The sequence below is a fragment of the Scomber scombrus genome, chromosome 8 (genome assembly GCF_963691925.1).
Source record: "Scomber scombrus chromosome 8, fScoSco1.1, whole genome shotgun sequence".
NCBI lineage: Eukaryota > Metazoa > Chordata > Actinopteri > Scombriformes > Scombridae > Scomber > Scomber scombrus.
This window is the reverse complement of record NC_084977.1, coordinates 30,879,034-30,893,817: the sequence shown is the minus strand read 5'-3', so window position 1 is coordinate 30,893,817 and position 14,784 is coordinate 30,879,034.

Sequence of the window (14,784 nt, the reverse complement as noted above, 5' to 3'; positions counted from 1 at the left end):
TTTTGAAAGACACAAAATCACATTCACAATTTGTATCTATAGTTGTCAAAGTGAAGAAGAATATGAAAATGGCACATTTTCTTTTGTTAGTTTCTTCATGTCTCTTGTTCTGTTTCAGACCATGAAATGCTAGTGAGCAACAACCTACAGTGTTACACCTGTGCTGATCCATTGTCTGCTGTGTGTAATAAGAAAGTACGGTGTATGAACAGGGAGGACCGCTGTCTTAGTGGGACTGGTGAGGCCTTGTGATCACTTTATGCCTCAAAACACATTATTGCTGCCTTTAGAATTCCCAACTGCTTCAGTCTGAAAGGCTTTTAAACACAATCTCACAATGATTTTGTCATTCACAGCAAACAACAGCAATACTTTTCATGCCTTGGGATGTGCCTCTGCAAACCTCTGTGAAGTTCCTGCTCTCATGGAGTTCCTCATGAGCGTTACTTTCTTTCGTCCACCACAATGTTGTGGAAGCAGCTTCTGTAACTCAGCCCGGAACAGTAATTACAACAATACTTTCTGTTATGTACATTTTTGATCACACTACCTCTTTACTGTTCAGATCCATGTCGTCGCTACCATTGAAGACACAGAAGTCATGACCTCAGTATTTCTAAAATCCTGGTTATGTCCCAGGTTGATTAGCATTATGTTCTAAAGCTACAAATGCACTGACACAGTGATCAAAACTGTCACAGTATAACAGAGGTTGATGGGAGGACATGAGAAAGACATGTTTCTCACAATGTTCCCAACAACTGAATAAGGTCTCAGTCTTGTGGTTATAAACATAGAAATAACACCTAAATACCAACATTTAAAACTATTGTCACCCATCAAATTGCTTCCCATCACCAGTTGTCTCAAACATGCAGACAGAACTCACTAAACATAAAGCTTGCTTTATTGGACACAATTAATAATCAATAATGTGATGTAAAAGGTGTAGAAAGAGAGATATTGCAAGCGTCACCATGACAGAAAACTGTGCACCTAAATGCTGCAGCCATTGATTTGATGACTGACTTTTGATTCTTAATAATTGTTGATAACAATTTATTGGATTGACTTTTGACTCTCCTCAGATTAAATTTGCATAATGTGTTAATATGACAAACAGGATTCATGCAGATTGTTCATCTCACCATCTTTTATTCAATTAATTGCAGCTAAAGCTCTCAGGTGTTTGGTTGGTAAAGGGCATCCCTACAGGTCCCGTCTCTGTAAACCTGGCGATGGTGATCGTTGTGCATCTATTTCCACACAAGGTAACTGCAAAAGTATTGAAAATAAGTCTGATTTTTCGTTAATGTCTTTCACAGATTTTGTTTTTACATTTTTGAATTACAGTGTTCCATTCGTGTTTCTCTTTACAGCAAAAGTGGGACGGATTTTCAAAATATCCACAGAGAGGCGGTGTGTGCCATCCTCCCTTTTCAGTGAAGGAACTCAAGAGTTTTCACACAATGTTGGTTATGGATCTACATTTGTATCTGTTCATGTGTGTAAAACAGATAACTGCAACACTGAAGACCGTATGGGTAAGTAAAGAGAAAGGTGTCCCTTTTGAAAGACACAAAATCACATTCACAATTTGTATCTATAGTTGTCAAAGTGAAGAAGAATATGAAAATGGCACATTTTCTTTTGTTAGTTTCTTCATGTCTCTTGTTCTGTTTCAGACCATACTATGCCAGTGAGCAACAACCTACAGTGTTACACCTGTGCTGATCCATTGTCTGCTGTGTGTAATAAGAAAGTACGGTGTATGAACAGGGAGGACCGCTGTCTTAGTGGGACTGGTGAGGCCTTGTGATCACTTTATGCCTCAAAACACATTATTGCTGCCTTTAGAATTCCCAACTGCTTCAGTCTGAAAGGCTTTTAAACACAATCTCACAATGATTTTGTCATTCACAGCAAACAACAGCAATACTTTTCATGCCTTGGGATGTGCCTCTGCAAACCTCTGTGAAGTTCCTGCTCTCATGGAGTTCCTCATGAGCGTTACTTTCTTTCGTCCACCACAATGTTGTGGAAGCAGCTTCTGTAACTCAGCCCGGAACAGTAATTACAACAATACTTTCTGTTATGTACATTTTTGATCACACTACCTCTTTACTGTTCAGATCCATGTCGTCGCTACCATTGAAGACACAGAAGTCATGACCTCAGTATTTCTAAAATCCTGGTTATGTCCCAGGTTGATTAGCATTATGTTCTAAAGCTTCAAATGCACTGACACAGTGATCAAAACTGTCACAGTATAACAGAGGTTGATGGGAGGACATGAGAAAGACATGTTTCTCACAATGTTCCCAACAACTGAATAAGGTCTCAGTCTTGTGGTTATAAACATAGAAATAACACCTAAATACCAACATTTAAAACTATTGTCACCCATCAAATTGCTTCCCATCACCAGTTGTCTCAAACATGCAGACAGAACTCACTAAACATAAAGCTTGCTTTATTGGACACAATTAATAATCAATAATGTGATGTAAAAGGTGTAGAAAGAGAGATATTGCAAGCGTCACCATGACAGAAAACTGTGCACCTAAATGCTGCAGCCATTGATTTGATGACTGACTTTTGATTCTTAATAATTGTTGATAACAATTTATTGGATTGACTTTTGACTCTCCTCAGATTAAATTTGCATAATGTGTTAATATGACAAACAGGATTCATGCAGATTGTTCATCTCACCATCTTTTATTCAATTAATTGCAGCTAAAGCTCTCAGGTGTTTGGTTGGTAAAGGGCATCCCTACAGGTCCCGTCTCTGTAAACCTGGCGATGGTGATCGTTGTGCATCTATTTCCACACAAGGTAACTGTAAAAGTACTGAAAATAAGTCTGATTTTTCTTTAATGTCTTTCACAAATTTAGTTTTACATTTTTGAATTGCAGTGTTTCATTTGTGTTTCTCTTTACAGCAAAAGTGGGACGGATTTTCAAAATATCCACAGAGAGGCGGTGTGTGCCATCCTCCCTTTTCAGTGAAGGAACTCAAGAGTTTTCACACAATGTTGGTTATGGATCTACATTTGTATCTGTTCATGTGTGCAAAACAGATAACTGCAACACTCAAGACCGTATGGGTAAGTAAAGAGAAAGGTGTCCCTTTTGAAAGACACAAAATCACATTCACAATTTGTATCAATAGTTGTCAAAGTGAAGAAGAATATGAAAATGGCACTTTTTCTTTTGTCAGTTTCTTCATGTCTCTTGTTCTGTTTCAGACCATACTATGCTAGTGAGCAACAACCTACAGTGTTACACCTGTGATGATCCATTGTCTGCTGTGTGTAATAAGAAAGTACAGTGTGTGAACAGGGAGGACCGCTGTCTTAATGGGACTGGTGAGGCCTCATGATCATTTTGTGCCCAAAAACACATTATTGCTGCCTTTTAAAGTCTCCAACTGCTTCAATCTGAAAAGCTTATTTTGTCATTCACAGCAAACAACGGCAAAACATTTCATCTCTTGGGATGTGCTTCTGCAAACCTCTGTGAAGTTCCTGCTCACTTGGAGTTCCTCAAGAGAGTTAAATTCTTTCAACCACCAAAATGTTGTGGGAGCAGATTCTGTAACTCAGCCTGATCTGTCAAAATGAATGCGATCACTTTGCTATTTGGACTCATTACCCATATCTTCCTATATAACAAAAAGAAACTAACAAAACTGCAAAAGGAGATGCTTAGTGTGTGTGAATAAGCCAAATAGAGATGTAACCGCAGCATCACAGTACCAAAAAAAAAGTTAGCTAATGATAATGATAATCCTTACACCTTACAATGATTGCAAGCCTTTGGCAAATCATTTAGTGTACATGAAAATGCATCCAGATTTATGCTATTGATGATGCATTCACTTCATAAATCATGAAAGTACATGATCCGCTTTTAATAATGTAAAACTATAGGTATCGGTAACATCTGCAATTTAGGCCCTGCATTACTTGGTATCTGGTCGAAACCAAATTTTGCAGGATCGGTTACCACTGACATCCACCTATTTTGTTGTTATTTCTAACAGAGAACCATGATTTCTTTGATTTATTTGCTTTTCTTCGCTTGCTTGATTTTGAGAAATAAACCTTAAAAAACGCAAAGCTTTGGATGGACAATGGACTTATTTTGCCTGCTTACACCACATGTCTATGGTGTGTCAATGACACTTTGATGAAGTTTGAGTTCAATTTGATGTTGATTTCTGATAAATAACCACTGGTGTTTGGGGAGAAAGACGTGGCTCATTGAGGAGTTTTTCATAGCAACAGAGGAATAAGATATATGTGACTTTGGATACACATAATTCTTGTAAGTAGGATGAATTCATTGTTGGTTTTGTTCTACACATGATATTAGATTACTATAAGACAGATATAGAAACAGATCCTCTAAACTAAAGCATTTTCCTCCAAGTTTTAATAGCAATTCATAATCATGAGCAGGTTTATGTAGGTTTCATGATGTTTTCTGACTTTTACAATGTCCTCATCAACCTCCAACACAGGTAAACAGCTGGATGTATAGGTGACGCTCAGGCTGGATTAATCTCCTATGAGGCTCCATGGCAACAGTTTGTTGTTGGGCTCCTTCTGACTTCCTCTTTCAACAGTTAAAGGATGGATTCACAATTTTTCAAGTCTGTCTCAAAACAACAGCCAGCTTCCCAAATGAACACAGAAATAGGTTAGTCTTACTTTAATCATTCCTCCTGTTCATACTGACTATTACAAGATCTCCTCCAAATACGCTTACAATGGAGGTGATCAGGGACAAAATCCACAGTTGTCGTTTTTGGCTAAAATGTATTTATGTCTATCTGAAGATAATATGAAACTTCGGTTGCCTCACTGTACATACATAACCTCACTGTTTTGTCCTGGGAGAGGGATTCTTCTTCTTTTTTCATAATTAGCCATTTGAGATGTCAGGCTTTACAAATAAAATTGACTCAATATAGGGCTGGGCAATATATTGATATTATATCAATATCGTGATATGAGACTAGATATCATCTTTGATTTTGGATATCGTAATAAAGCGATATGTCATCAGAGTTGTCTTTTCCAGGTTTTAAATGGTGCATTACAGTAAAATATATAATTTTCTGAACTTACCAGACTGTTCTAGCTGTTCTGCGATGTACCTTTTACCCATGTTGTCCTTATATACATTACTGATGATTATTTATCAAGAATTTCATAGTGTAGATATTTTGTGATAGCGTCAACAGCCATCTCTACAATATTTTTTGCAAAATCCATCAAGGTATTTGGTCTAAAATATCGTGATATTTGATTTTGATAATACATAGTTAGCCATTTTAATACAAAATTCCCTTTTTGTATCCTGTTCAGCTGCAGTGGAACAAACAAAAACAGGCAATTCGACACTTTGAATTTAGTTAATTTAATGGTTTAATTTGCATTGCAGTTGACTCATTCATTAGTTAAGCGTTGTATAAATTCCGCCACCAGGTGGTGCTGTAGAGTCAGTAAGAAAAGAGTTGTGAAAGTGTCGAGAGAAAAAGAAAGTTTTCTTCTCTTGTTCACCGTTGTACACAGCATGGCAGTAGCAGCTAGCTTATTTCATAGACATACGTATATGCGTATATATGTCTATGCGTATATGTCTATATATATGTATTTAACAACTGGTGTTCTGGGACAGACCGCTCACCCCACTCACACCCCACACCACCACGTCACATCCGGTATCTGGGACTTTACTTTTCCAGAGGATTGTGTCATTTGTAAATTTGTTTCGGGACTTGTTAAAGTGTTTCACAACTTGTAAATTTAGAGTGTTTCACTTTTTGTAGAAATCAGGGAATTTGCGCAAATCTATGGAAGAGATTTTTGTTCATAATTAAAAAATAAATAAATAAAAGCCGAAATAGAAAATTGACTGAGATAACATTTTTTTTTAGAAAAGGATTATAGTCACTATGATTATATAATTATAGTAATAATAATTATAAGTATAGTAATTATGCTCAGAATAATCAGGACATAATTGAACTTAAAAAGAAAAAGGGAATTAAAAAAATCATATTTAAAAGTTAAATTTAGTTAAATTTATCAATGGAAATGCTTAAACTGAAAACTTCAATTGAAAATGAACCAAAAAAAACCCAACCTAAAACAAGAGGGTAAAATCAAATATGAAAATCAAAAATGAAAGTGTAAAAGATTAAATAGAAATACTTAAATTGAAAGTTTGAAAGATCTGCACATTACTATTTAGTATTAGACATGTGGCATTGACAGTACTCTAACATCCACATTGGCTGCAATGGCAAAGTCAGAGTTAACCTCAGTGCTGAGACAGACAAACAGCAACATACACAGAGAACAGGATTGGACCAAGACCTGATCCAAAATACTCATTAATTAGCAGTCAAGAAGTAACACATTACCGAAGTAGTCTTTACTAATTAGATAAATGAGTAGCTCGGGATGATCATTTTGTAAACAGATGCATTTGTTACTGTCTATGAATCAGACAGGATTATCATGAACTGACTGTATTTTACTTGGATGCTGCAGTTATGGTTGAAATAATTATTTACCAAGCTAAAACATTCAAACTGTTGAAGACATCTCACTGTGTAAATGAATGAGAAGATAATAGATGTATTTGGTTTATTCATACAGACTACACATGGTATTTAATTAGTTTATCTTTGTTCTAATAGAAGATGAGGGTAATGAGTCCAAACAGCAAAGTCATCACATTCAATTTGACAGACCAGGCTGAGTTACAGAAGCTGCCTTCACAACATTTTTGTGCACATAGGAATTTAGTTTTAATAAGACCAAGCAGGAGCTCCAAGTGAGAAAGGATTTCACAGAGGTTGGCAGAGACACATCCCAAGGTATGAAATGTTGTGTTCCCAGGACGTTTCACTGTGGATGACAAAATCATTGTTAGACCAAGATCTTTCAAGTATTTTCAAACTTGAGTCGCAAGAAATTGACACTATGATGGAAGCATTAATGTGTTTGGATGCATACAATGATCATGAGGGCGTACCAGTTCCACTAAGACACTTTCTTCTTACATTCAGTAGAAGATGGATCATCAGAGGGGAAACACTGCTGGTTTTTTTCCTTCTGAACACTAGAGTCTGAAACAGAACAGAAGACATGACAGAAACTGTATAAGACACAAATTGACTTATTGTTCTTCACTGTGACCAACATTAGACTGATACTACATGTGAATGTGGTTTAGTGTCTTTAAAAAGCGAAACCTTTCTCTTTACTTACAAGGTATGTCTTCACTGTTGCAGTCATCTGTGTTGCACACATGAACAGATAAAGATATAGCTAAAAAACCAAGATTGAATGAAAATATGTGCTCTCCTTCACTGAAAAGAGAGGATGACAAACACGACCTTCTGTTGGACTGAATTAAATTCCCATTCTTTTTTTCTGTAAAATGAAACAGATCAAACACTATAAATCATAAATCCCATTTAAAACTGAATAAGTGAATGACATTAAGGAACAATCACATCTATTTTTATACTTTTTACAGATACCTCGTATGGTATAACTTGCAAAGAGCTTAGTAGGTTCACATGAATGTAACTCCCGTTTTTTATCTCCTTCACCCTTCGAACACTGAAGAGCTTCAGCAGCAAGTTATGAAATAAATCAGGATGAGTTAAACAATTAGCATGAATCATGTTTGTCATATAAACACAGATACAGTATGCAAAGTTAATCTGATGAGAGACAACCACAAATTACATCACACAATAACAGAACGGTATTTAAGACAAAGTAGATCAAATAAATTGTCCCCATAAAAGACGTTTCTTCATTATGTTGATAGGAAACCAACATCTATGCAGCATTGTATTTCTTTCTCAATATATTAAGCAAATTTGTGTTTTTATGTTAGCATGTAGATTTATGTGGTTGCTATCCAGATGACAGACAGACTAACAGCAGAGGTAAACAGAAAGGAGAATGATGAACTACCTGACATGACAGGTACCTGCAGAAATGCTGTTTTAAGAGTGAGTGAGGTTACCTGTGCTGGAGAGAGTCCAGATGAGAGTGAGAGATAGGATCAGCTTCATCATGATGAGGAAATCTGCAGATTAGAGGAAACACTTTATACAGTGAACCTGTGTTTAAAAAGAGGAAGTTACTGGACACACTTGAATACCAAACTGAACTGTGTTGTTGTAAAAAGATTCAATAGAAAGTTCAACGAACAATGAACTCCTAATTTGTTTCTCCTTAAGTAATGTCTTGATCTATACAAGTAATGGTACACACACACACACACACTTTTATTTATTTTTTATTGTAAAATGAGACGTGCTGTAACAAATTACAATGTAAATTTGTAATGCAGATCTATTCGGTGATGAAAATTTGACCAAATTGCCTCCTGATTAAGCTACTGTAAGTCAATGCAGTAAATATTTTAGAATGTTGGGGGGGGGGGGGGGGGATCACAACAAACAAGTTAGATTTTTTTTAAAAGGAAAAAGAAAAGAATGAATATTGGATCATAAAACATAGTCTGATACTGGTGACACCTACACGTCAGTACAGCAATCATGTGACAGGATTCACAAGTTGAATAGAATTGAATGGAGGTTGATTATGGATGAAGAAAAGATTCTTTATTTTTGAATGGATCAGACAAGATAAAAGCTGGCTGAGTTGAGCAAAACAGATCACCAGACAAACCAGAGCAAAATGAACAGAGCAGAGGATCCAACAAAAACTAACCTGCACACCAGGATTTAAATACTGACAGAACTAATAAGATAATGAAGAGGTGACTTGACACAATGGCAGGCTGGGAGTTCAATGGCGGAGAAGACACTGGGAGCAGGACAGGGCTGACGAGACGGATACAGGACAGATGTGAAGGTGGGGTGAAAAATTGAGGGCAGGACTAATGAACATGATGCAGAGCAGGTGTGAAGGGAAAACTGGGCTGGAGATGAGTGAAGGAATATAGAAGAGAAACACAGAGCAATACTCTTAATACAACCATCAAAGCAAGGCAGTCATTCAAACCAACAAACATAATAATATAATATTAACAAGCAAAACCAAGTAAGCAAAAGTTATTTGGTCAGACGTATAATACATGAAACCAAGAGAACAAAAACAAAAAAGTGTCCATAAACCATGAGTCTATAACAATTATATGATTAAATAAGTAATCTCATAACTAACTCAATCATGAATGATATGAAAACATCTATTCAGCCTTGAACATCATATCAATAAGATTTCAGAATTATTTTGATAAAACTCACCCAGTCAAAATTCAATGCACCACGTTTGTGAACAACCTGTAACTCCACTAGTGCAGTGTCACTTGCCTTTTCACTGGCCAAAGACACAATTTCACTTTCACTAGTGCACAGTGGAGTGCACTAGTTTCTAGTCTCACACTAATTCCTGAGCAAAACATGTTGCAAAAAAGCAGGTTCCCATCCAACATGCTTTTGTTGCATGTGAAAGTTGGAGCTTGAAGAGCGCATGTTGACACTGGGAAAAGATGCATTTATTGTAGTAAAAGCAAGTTGAATTGCTCACAACATTAGTTTACTTTTGAGCTTTGGTCTGTGTGCGTGCGTGGTATGTAGGTCAAAATGTCAGCATGAAGTGTGTGTGTGTCGTATGTAGGTTTAAATGGCAGCAGGAAGTGTGGGTGTATTTGTGTGTGCATATGAATGCATGTCTTTTAGACACGTCGCTACCATTGAAGACACAGAAGAATACCTCAGTATTTCTAAAATCCTGGTTATGTCCCTGGTTGGTTTCTGTTTTGTTCTAAAGCTGCAGATGCACTGATTAAAACTTGCTTCTCTTTAACTTTCAAGCAACTGTCACATTATGACCACAGGAGCATGTATTATAACTCATTCAGTCTGTTAGAAAGTGTAAAGGGCCTTCCACTCAGAGAACAAGAACTACAACTATAACAACAATGTGTGTTCACACTTATGAATGATAATGTCCTGTAGACAGCGCTGTCAAGCACACGCTGCATGTTCCAGCTGTGTCTGCAGCTAATTATTGATGAGCTGTTATTGCTGTATACTGTACAGAGAAATAAAAATAAAACCACAAGAGCTCACAGGCGGGTGCTGATTCAGTGTGTTGATTAGAAGTATTTCAGACACTAGCAGGGACGGACTGAGATTTAAAAAAACGCACTGGACTTTCTCCTTAATCGGCCCACCACCCAGCCGTGTACAAACAGACAAGGTTGTCCTGATATCTCCTCACAATACATGTACTATACACTATAAAATAAACAAATGGTTGCAAAGATAAGTTATTATTGATCATATCCACAATATAACCTATGTGTTAGTTTGTATAATTAATTAGCCTGGTTTATCCCATTTAATAATTTAATGCTATATTACACTTTTGTTTCATATGAAGGCTGTCAAATGATAAAACAACTAAATCATTGTTAAATTCTGCTGTGATTAATTACTATCAATTTCTTTCTTATGTTACAGGCTGAGCCTGATGTGCATGACTTTATGTATGTGTAGCTATGTGTGTACTTGTGACATAGGAGGTATGCAAGTTAGTGCACTATGTGAATGTGTGACTTAAGTGTGGTGCGACAGTAATACTGTGTGTGTAGTGCACAGTATGTTGAGATAAGCTGCAACCACAGTGAAACGAGGCTCTGTACTGTGCCATGTCATGAGATCCTGCAGAGCTGAAACTTAAGTGCTATTCTCCCATTCAGACGATGGTTTTTGTTTTGTGTTTTGCTGCATTAAACCAGAGACACCTTACCACGGTTCGGGGTCTGCAAGCTGGTTAGTTAGCACTCATCTTCGCACTTCTGACTCTGTCTCCACCTTTAAATCCCGCCTGAAAACGCACCTATTCAGAGTGGCATACTCTGTCTCACACTAACTATGCAATCACGTTCTTGTTTATTTATTGTACTAATTCACTTTGTAGTCACATTCATATTTATTGTTTATCTTTGCACTAAATGTTACCTGATTTATATTGTTTGACGTACTGTTGTTGTGTTATAAGTGCCTTGTAAGGTGTCCTTGAGTGCTTTGAAAGGCGCCTTTAAATAAAATGCATTATTATTATTATTATAATAATGAAGCTGTATAACCTACAAATAAAACCCAGGCCACGCAAATGACAGAAAAACAAACCACTCAGATGGAAGACAGTGAGATTTTAACTCCATATTCTCCTTTATCCAACTGACTCTTACCTCTCTTGGGTTTGGCCTTGTTTTAGCCTTTTTATTCATTAATTATTCATGAGAAGCAATAAAATAGTGTGTGTGTGTGTGTGTGTGTGTGTGTGTGTGTGTGTGTGTGTGTGTGTGTGTGTGTGTGTGTGTGTGTGTGTGTGTGTGTGTGTGTGTGTGTGTGTGTGTGTGTGTGTGTGCATGTGAAGGAAAAATGTATGCATGGGAGAGGGCCTCAAACAGGCTGGGAACCTGGATGCCTGTGGTTGGGATGTCTATTAAACAGCACGAAAACAAGAACAGTAATTGCAACAATACTTTCTGTTTGATGTACTTTTGACGACACTACCTCTCTACTGTTAAGATCCATGGCTTTTAGACACGTCATCACCATATATAAACACAGAATACACAGAAGTCAAGACCTCAGTACGTGTGTTCCCGTTTGAAAGAGGAACATAAAACATCTGTTCATGCTGAATAAAAAAAAAAAAGTAAATAAAATAAAAGTAAAATACCCTTGTGTCCTGCATAACATTCGAAGCTGAAAGAAAACTGGGGATTTAGACGTTGTTAATTATGCCCGAAAACTATAGAACACAGTAATGAGGATTGCCGTCAGTAAACATCTCGAGTCACTCTCTCTAAAAACTAGCGACCAAGTCCGAAACCTTGGCGTGCTGATAGACTCAGATCTGACTATCAGCAGTCATATCAAATCAATCACCAAAACAGCCTTCTATCAGCTTAAGAACATATCCAGAGTGAAGGGTTTTATGTCTCAAACAGACCAGGACCTTTCATCTCCAGTAGACTAGACTACCGTAACGGTTTTCTGACTGGACTCCCACAAAAAAGCATTAAACAACTGCAGCTCATTCAGAACGCTGCAGCTCGAGTTTTAACCAGAACAAAGAGATCAGAGCACATTACTCCAGTTGTAAAGTCTTTACACTGGCTCCCAGTCAGCTATAGAATAGATTTTAAAGTTCTGCTACTGGTCTACAAATCACTGAATGGTTTAGGTCCAGAATACATGAATGACATGTTAGTAGAATATAAACCCAGTAGAGCTCTGAGATCTACTGACTCAGGTCAGATAGTGGAGCCCAGAGTTCAGAAGCAGCTTTTACACAACTGGAACAAACTACCAGCAGAACTGAAATCAGCCCCAACTGTGAACATTTTTAATTTCAGGTTAAAAATGTTCCTCTTCTCCTGTGTTCTCCTTTAATCTTTCATTTGCACTGTATGTCCTTTTAATTATTTTAAAGCAAATCATTTATATGCTGCAAACTTTTCTGCACTTTGTTTTAATTGCGTTCTTTTTTATTGTATGTTTTAATGTTTCCAATTTTTAGTATAATAATTGGGTTTTATTAATTAATCTTTTTTATTGTATGTTATAATGCTTCCAATTCTTGCTGTCAAATGTTTTGTTTTTATGTAAAGCACATTGAGTTGCCCCTGGGTATGAAATGTGTAATATAAATAAAGCTGCCTTGCCTTGCCTAAAGCAGGTAGAATGAGCTCCCTCTTGACTGGACATTAAGTAAATGCAAGTCCATTGTGTTAATAATACTTCTGCACTTTTAAATTTTAAGTGACATTTTGAATTCTGGAGTTTTACTTTGATCAAAGTATTGTTATTATGCTATTCATAGTTTAAAGATTTAAATACTATATAAAGTGCAAAGGAGACCCCATGACTGAGTTTATTCAGGGCCCCCAAATCACTAAATCACGCCGCCCCCGCCTTGGGATGTGAAATAAATGAGTTTTCAAGTGTTAGTTTCATTCTGAGCAGAGAGGAAGAACAGACTTCTCTCTCTGGAACAATTTTCATTTTAGAGTAACAATTATCTTAAAGGCATTTTACAACAAATTCAACGCATTTTTATAAGCTCCTGTTTTCTGTTGATGACTTGGGTGAGTTGAATTCTAACTGGGTGAGTTTTATTAAATCATTCTGAAATGTTATTGATATGATGCTCAAGGCTGATTTTCATTTTGATGTCATTAAGGTTTTCATTATAGTCATTAATTACAGTTATTTAATAATAATATAGTTAACACAGCTTCTGCTGGGAATTATGTTATTTTATTTTGTTTTATGATCCAGTATTGATTTAAACGTTTTATGGAACTGGACTTTTTATAATAATAATTCAAATGTATATATAATGTATAACTAAGTGTGCTAACTTCCAGTAGCCCTAAACATCTTTAAGCACTTTGGACATAGTTTACTGTTCAAATTCTAACCAATTAACAATTATATTATAAATGAACCACTGAAAACTGAGGAAATGATGGCTTGTTGAACTGTGTTACAGCTGTTTAAGCAAGACATTTCATTAATTTTGCTGATTTGAAAATCAAGGAATACAGTTTCTTTATTATCTACGTGTATCCAGTCTCTTCCTCTTTTTAAACACAGGTTCACTGTATAAAGTGTTTCCTGTAATCTGCAGATTTCCTCACCATGATGAAGCTGATCCTGTCTCTTACTCTCATCTGGACTCTCTCCAGCACAGGTAACCTCACTCACTCTTAAAAGTCACAGTTAAACAGAAGTTAGAGCATCAGCAGCAGTTTCTGTCACGTATTTCCCAGACAAATGAAATATTTGAGTGGTACATTGTTACAAGAGAGATTTAAATCATTTGCATTTGATTGGACTGCTAAAACAGTAGGCAGGGTTTACAGAGATAAGCAGGTTAGGGTGCTACAAAGGATGAGAGAGGGATGACATGGAAAAGATGAAAACAAAGAACCACACAGGAACTGCTAATTGCTAAAAATCCCTAACCACCTAAAGTTTCTGTGTGTTACAAAAATCTCTGCTGGTGAACATTTGTAGAAAGCAGTTTTCTTTCAAAAGACAAGTTGTTCGTATATAATGTTATTTTTGAGAGTCTGTGTTGCTCTTGTGTCATTTCCAAATCTGCTATTCCTGCATTTATCCAGTGTTTCTTAAACTAATGTGCAACTAATGGACCAAATGCTCCTTTTTATCTTAAACACCAAATAAAATACCTATGTCTGTTTTAAGAAGTCATCACATGTAGCAGAGAAACTAATTTCACATGGCAATGTAAGAATATTATTTAAAGAGGTTGGCAGGAGGACATAGGAAAGTCATGTTTCTCATAATGTTCACCAAAGCTGAATACAGACTCAGTCTTGTGGTTATAAAAATGGAAATAACACCTAAATACCAACATTTATAACTATTGTCACCCATCTAATTGCTTCCTATCACCAGCATGACAGAAAACTGAGCAACTAATTTTTGATTCCTGATATTTGTTGATAACAATTTATTGGATTTACTTTGGACGCTCATCAGATTAACTTTGCATAGTGTATTTATGTTAATATGATAAACAGGATTCATGCTTATTGTTCATCTCACTATCTTTTATTTCATAAATTGCAGCTGAAGCTCTTCAGTGTTGGGTTGGTGAAGGGAGTAGCCTTGTCTTCCATCTCTGTAACTCTAGCGAAGTCTGTGCAACTGTTGCCACACAA